Consider the following 7,417-nt stretch of genomic DNA (forward strand, 5'->3'; position numbering starts at 1 on the left):
GAGTATCCCACAGCTCCTTGGCTGTCTCACAGTAGCTATAAGCATCTAGTATAGCCGGCTCCAAAGAGGCATGAAGAACTGACATCACCATCATGTCTTCTTGTTGCCACTTCTCTACAACACTCTCCTCGGGGCTCTCCTTTTCACCCTCCTGAGTAATCGCCATTGGAGCCTCACCAGATGTGATATGCTTCCACAAACCCTTGCTTCCCACAGCAGTCTTCACCATCCTAGACCAGACTAGGTAGTTGGTTCCTTTGAATGTCACCGCGACCTTCATCTTCATGCCACTATCCATCTTGAACAGCTTGACGTCTACAGCTTGAATCAACCGGTTAGATCTTGAACTGAGAACCCACGCTGCTCTCTAGAACACAGATACACTCTTGAGTCTTCAAGTGAACCTCCCGCGGACCACCAAGACACACACAAAACACCTTGAGCTTTTGAACTCTCAAGAAACTCTCAAACACACTCACTTGTTCTCTTAAAGTTTCAAACTTGAATCCTTAAGAGAATAATCACTCACGAACTCAGATTGCAATCAACCTGGCTCTGATACCATATGACTTTTAGGAATATAAAGATTAATCTGAGTTTAGAATAGGATTAAGGAAGAGAATAAGAGATTTAGGAGACTGATTAGAAACTAATGGAGAATCATGATGAAATGAGTAAAGAGAAAGATTGTTTAGAACTGTCTAATCTTTATTAATGACCTTGAGTTACAATATATAGTAAGGAGAGCTTAGGGTTTCGATCACAAAAGGATAAGGAAAGCATGTGAAGTCAAAAGGAGGAGGAGCCTATATTTGAATCCGGCCAATGAGCTTCTCCAAGTGTGTGAGGCATCTAGCATCTTCCCATAGATGCTGTTTACTTTCCAGTCCATGCCAGACTGTCAGTCCGCGACTCATCCCTTCTTCCTCCGCGGTCTTATCCACTCCAAAGCTTATCCTCCTCTTCACTAAGTTACCTTGGTAACTTATCTTTACCTTGGTGAGTTTGGTTGATGTCCTATGTACGGATGGTACGGCCTGTACGGCCTTGTACGGATCACTCAACCCAAACTCATCTCTTCTTCTATACTTCATCTCTTCCTCTAATGCCTTAACTCCCTTAGCTCCTCTTCTCATATACTTAACTCTGATCAACACTTGTATCTAGAGATGTGAAGTTCATTGAAGAAAGAGGATACTATGAGGAGAAGAATCAAGAAGATTTGAAGGATCTCACATCAGATAAGGCTGGAGTCTTAAGAATCATTTTGGAAGGTCTCGGTATCAGGATGAACCAGGATCAATCCACAAGAAGTGGAAGACAAGAAGAGAGCTCAACTGCACCAAGTGGAGCTGCTCAAACACCTCACCTTGATCATGAGGGGGAAGTGAACCTGAAACTCAAGAAAATGGCCAAGAAGGAGTCGGCTTGAGTGAGGAAGGAGAGTTCAACTCAGGTTCTTATACACTTTTGTGTATTAGAGCATGATTCAAATAATCAGAGATAATCAGATGAAAAGATTAAAGAGATTAAGAGATTTTAGTGAGAGAATAAAGAGAGAGACTCAAAACTCCATTAATTAATAAAGATGAGGTTTACAACATACTTATATGAGAGAGACAATCAATTTCGAAATCAATAGATAAGGTAGAGGTTCAGGGCATGTGTAGTCAAAGAGAGCCATCCAAAAGCAGCCAATGGGAGTCTTCACATGCTTGATCCCTTTGGCATCTTTTACTAGATGCTGTCTACTTTACAGCCTGTCTCCAGCCTCTCTAGCTGTGAGGAAACCTTATCCAGACTGCTCCCCCTTATCCATACAGCTCTTGGTCGTGGCTTACTCTCCAATGTGAGCCAAGGTAACTTTCCAAGCTTTAACTTAGTTACCACAGTAAAACCAAAGTTACTGTGGTAACTCCAAAGTTACTGTCTGTCTCAATCCTCTTTCTCTATCAATGTAGTCACTCTTTATTACCTCATCTCAACACTCCCCCTCAAGCTTGACCATGTGGAACAAGTCAAGCTTGGAAACCATGAAGACCTCCCTCATTAAAAACCTCACCAAAGAAAACCCATTGGGATAAAACTTTGATGAGGGAAAAAGAGTGGAGACTCCATGGTTAAGGGGCTCAGCTCCTGGGAGTAAGATCAATGAGTCCAAGCCTGGATAGTATGGACTCCATTGTCTTTAATCTCGCTGCCTTAGTAAACACATCTGCAAGCTGATCTTCACTTCTTGTATAACATGGCAGAATCACTCCTAAGATAATCATCTGCCTCACCTTATGACAATCCACCTCTATGTGCTTTGTTCTCTCATGAAACACTGAGTTGGAGGCAATGTGGATAGCTGCTTGATTGTCACAATGCATAGTCATAGGAGTACTCTGCTCAATCTCTAGATGCTTCAAGATCCCCTTGATCCACACCAACTCGTTTGTCAGCTTCAGCATGGCTCTATACTCAGCTTCAGCACTTGAACAAGAGATAACCTTCTGCTTCTTACTCTTCCAAGTAACCAAGTTTCCTCCAATGAATGTACAATACCCAGTAGTTGATCTCCTGTCCACTCTATCTCCTGCCCAATCAGCATCACAATACCCAACCACTTCTGTACTGCCATTACAACCCATCCAAACCCCTTGTCCAGTCGTCCCACTCAGATACCTCAGTATCCTATCAACCATCTTCCAGTGATGGACCTTTGGTGCCTGCATATGCTGACTCACTTGGTTCACAGCAAAACATATATCTGGTCTGGTGATGGTCAAGTAGATCAGCTTGCCAACCATCTTCCTATACAGCTTAGCATCCTCAAACAACTGGTTCTCTTCAACCTCCCCCTCACGTAAGACCTTATACCCCTCTTCAAGAGGTGTCTTGGCTACCTTTCCTCCAAGTACATCAGTCTCCTTCAACATATCCATTGTATACTTCCTTTGACACATAAACAAACCCTCCTTGGATCTGCATATCTCAATCCCCAAGAAATACTTCATCTCTCCCAAGTCTTTGATATCAAACACAGACTTGAGGAACTCTTTAGTGGCTTTAATCCCAGCCTTATCACTCCCTGTGATAATCAAATCATCCACATATACCAGTATCACAATGATCCCTGATGGAGTAACCAAAGTGAAGAGTGTATGATCCAGTTCAGACTTCCTGAATCCTCTCCCATTGAGAGTTGTACTCAGCTTTCTGTACCAAGCTCTAGGAGACTGCTTCAGCCCATATATTGCCTTCTTCAATCTCAAAACATTTCCTGGTTTTACTAGATGCTCAAGACCAGGAGGAGGAAGCATGTATACCTCATCTTCTAGCTCACCTTGTAAGAAAGCATTCTTCACATCCATCTGCCACAAATCCCACTCCAAGTTTGTTGCAATGGACAACACAATCCGAACTGTGTGCAGCTTAGCTACTGGTGCAAAGGTATCAATGTAATCCTCTCCATAGGTTTGTGTAAATCCTCTTGCAACCAGTCTGGTCTTCTTCCTATCAATCTGTCCATTTGCTAGATACTTGATTGTGAAGATCCATCTACTAGATACAGCCTTCTTTCCCTTAGGCAGCTCACTCTCATACCATGTATCATTCTTGATCATAGCACCTGCTTCAGCTCCCACTGATTCTTTCCATTCCTTGTCTAACATAGCTTCTTCATAAGTCCTTGGCACATAACTCTCATCCAGACTAATCATAAAGGCATAATGCTCCTCTGGAAACTCAGCAAAGGAACACACGGCTTGAGAAGGATGCTCCACAGCCTGGGCATTGTAGTACACTCTCGTGTTTACCCAGTTGGAAGGATCCCTCTTTATCCTTGTGCTCCTCCTCAAAGCTTGCACCTGATCTTCAGTTTGCACACTAGCCGGCTCCACTTGCTCTTCTTCTGAACTGGCCGGTCCGACTTGTTCTTCTCCACTAGACTGAACCTCATCTACTTCTCCACTAGACTGAACCTCATCCACTTCTCCACTAGACGAACATTGTTCTCAACTTGATCATGAAGACCTGAATCCTCTTGGTTTTGCTCTTGCTCACCAGATTCAGTTCCATTCCCCCTCTCATGATCAAGAGGAGTTGTTCTTCCAGCTCCACCAGTCTGATTGGAAGACTCTCTCCTGCCGGGTTCCTGATCCTGGGACAACCCTATCCCGAGCTTCTCCAACAACACTCTCAGTATTGTTGCCTTATCAGATGGAGCTTGAGACAAATCCTTCAGATTTTCCCACTCCTTTTCTTCATAATAACCTTTTGTTTCAACAAACTTCACTTCTCTAGATACCATCACTCTCCTTGCTTCAGGATCATAGCACTTGTACCCTTTCTGAGTGATAGAGTAACCAATGAACATAGCCTTAGTACTCTTTGCCTCCAGCTTGTTTCTCTGCTCTCCTGGAACCATGACATAGCACACACACCCAAAGACACGTAGGTGATCAATGACAGGTTTGCTCTTGTTCAACACTTCAAATGGAGACAGATTCTTCAATATCTTGGTTGGAACCCGGTTGATGAGATAGCAAGCAGTCTGCACAGCATCACTCCAAAAACGTTTTGGGACATTTGCATGAAACATCATTGATCTAGCAACCTCCATCAAGTGCCTGTTCTTCCTCTCAGCTACACCATTCTGCTGTGGTGTATAAGGACAGCTAGTCTGATGCACAATCCCATGCTTGGCTAGATGACTCTTGAAGGCATTGCTGATGTATTCACCTCCATTATCTGATCTCAGTACCTTCACAGTAGCATTGTATTGATTAGATACATATGCTTGGAAGTTCATAAATGCTTCTAGCACCCTATCTTTAGATGGAAGCAATGTAAGCCAAGTATACTTAGACTTCTCATCAATGAATGTCACAAAGTACTTCTGGCTATCTCTAGACAAACAAGGAGCAGTCCACACATCTGAATGAACTAGATCAAAGCAATGCTCATAAGTAGTTTCTGATGTTGGAAAAACAGTCCTACAATGCTTTCCTAATATGCATGCTTCACACTCCAAGTGATTAAATGACATATTAGGAATTATCAATTCAATAGCACGAGCATGAGGATGACCCAATCTAGCATGCCAAGTAATACTATCAATCTTCTCATAAGTACTACTCAAACACATAGAATCAAAGGGTTTAGAAATCTTAGCCAATTGGAGCTGGTATAGATTATTCTTGCTGTCTCCTCTCCCAATGACCCTTCCAGTCTTCAAATCTTGGAACTCAACATCATCTGGCCTGAATACTACTTGACAGCCAAGATCAATTGTGGCTTTCCTTACAGATAGTAGATTTGAAGCAAACTGTGGCATGTAGAAGGCATCTGAGTCTTTATCAAATAGCTTGAGCTTTCCAACTCCTTCTATAGGAATCCTATCACCATTAGCTATCATCACACCCCCAGTAGCTTTCTTTACATCACTCATTAAGCTTCTGTCACTAATCATGTGATGACTTGCTCCAGAATCAACAATGATGGGTTTGTTGGATGTGGATGCTTTGGCAGGAGCACCCTGTCTCCGGGTCGTAGCCAAAGCATACACATACTTGACAAACTCATCCCATTCCTCCTTTGTGACACGCTCATCCGCTCCTTTGGTCTCTAGCTTCCTCATAACCCCACTGCTCTCTACAGATTCTCCCATGTAAGCTGAGTAAGAACACTCTCCCATAAGAATCTGTTGTGCTTCTACTCTGCCCATCTTCATAGTACCATAGCTACCTTGATAACCAGACAGTATGCTTCTCTTCCAACACCTTCCTCTTCTGATCTGAGCCTTAGAACGTCGTCTCAGCCTTCCCTTCTTCCTTTTAGCACCCTCCTTACTCCAAGTTATCTCTTTGTTCTCTTCCATCACTTGATGAAGCCTCTGAACAAGTACACACACTTCTTCCATGTTGGGTAGCTTCTCTTCCTTGAGAATAAGCTTTACCAACCAGCCATAAGATGAATCCAAGCTTGCAAGGAGGCTGAAGACAACATCTTGCTCTCGCCACTCTTCTAGCACTCTCGGATCACAACTTCTTGGTCTCAAGCTTTGTAACTCCGACCACAAACATCTCAGCTTCTTCACATGCTGATTGAAACCTTCTTTCCCTTGTTTCAACTCACAGATCATCTTCCTGACTTCATACATCCTCCTTAGATTGATCTTGTTCTCATAAACATCTTCAATCTTCTCAAGAGATATACTTTCTTCAAGACTCAACTGATCTTCACATTTCAACCTTGCTGTCTGACCCCCATCAGCAGCTCTCTCCATTAAAGGTTCTCCCTTTACTTGATTACTCCAAATCTCACAGCTTCCCAAAGCTGTCTTTACCCATCTTGGCCAAACCCACTTGTTTTCTTCTTGAATCTTCACTGCTCCACTAGATTCGTGCTTCATATCCATGTTTCCACCAGAGAATCTCAAATAAACCCAGCCACACAAGAATAGACAACACACATACCCAGAAACCTCAATAATCCCAAGAACACTCAAGAAAACTCAAGAACACTCTGATTTTGAGAAAAAGAAATCACACTCACCCCCTTTTTGCCAACCTGGCTCTGATACCATATACACTTTTGTGTATTAGAGCATGATTCAAATAATCAGAGATAATCAGATGAAAAGATTAAAGAGATTAAGAGATTTTAGTGAGAGAATAAAGAGAGAGACTCAAAACTCCATTAATTAATAAAGATGAGGTTTACAACATACTTATATGAGAGAGACAATCAATTTCGAAATCAATAGATAAGGTAGAGGTTCAGGGCATGTGTAGTCAAAGAGAGCCATCCAAAAGCAGCCAATGGGAGTCTTCACATGCTTGATCCCTTTGGCATCTTTTACTAGATGCTGTCTACTTTACAGCCTGTCTCCAGCCTCTCTAGCTGTGAGGAAACCTTATCCAGACTGCTCCCCCCTTATCCATACAGCTCTTGGTCGTGGCTTACTCTCCAATGTGAGCCAAGGTAACTTTCCAAGCTTTAACTTAGTTACCACAGTAAAACCAAAGTTACTGTGGTAACTCCAAAGTTACTGTCTGTCTCAATCCTCTTTCTCTATCAATGTAGTCACTCTTTATTACCTCATCTCAACAGTTCTCATCATCAAGGTGAGCAAGACCAAGGAGAGGAAGAACATCAGAGTGAAGCACAAGAACCGCATACACAAGCTGAGCCGGTTCAAGAGCAAGAACAACCTGTATGAGGAGGAGCACAAGGCTGAGAAGGATCCTTCCTCTTGGGTAAACACGCGAGTGTACTACAATGCCCAAGCTGTGGAGCATCCTTCTCAAGTTGTGTGTTCCTTTGCTCAATACCCTGAAGAACATTGTGCCTTCATGGTTAACTTGGATGAGAACTACATCCCAAGAAGCTATGAAGAAGCAATCATGGATAAAGAATGGAAGGAGTCAGT

Source organism: Brassica napus, unplaced genomic scaffold (genome assembly GCF_020379485.1).
Source record: "Brassica napus cultivar Da-Ae unplaced genomic scaffold, Da-Ae ScsIHWf_1504;HRSCAF=2100, whole genome shotgun sequence".
In the NCBI taxonomy this organism is placed as follows: domain Eukaryota; kingdom Viridiplantae; phylum Streptophyta; class Magnoliopsida; order Brassicales; family Brassicaceae; genus Brassica; species Brassica napus.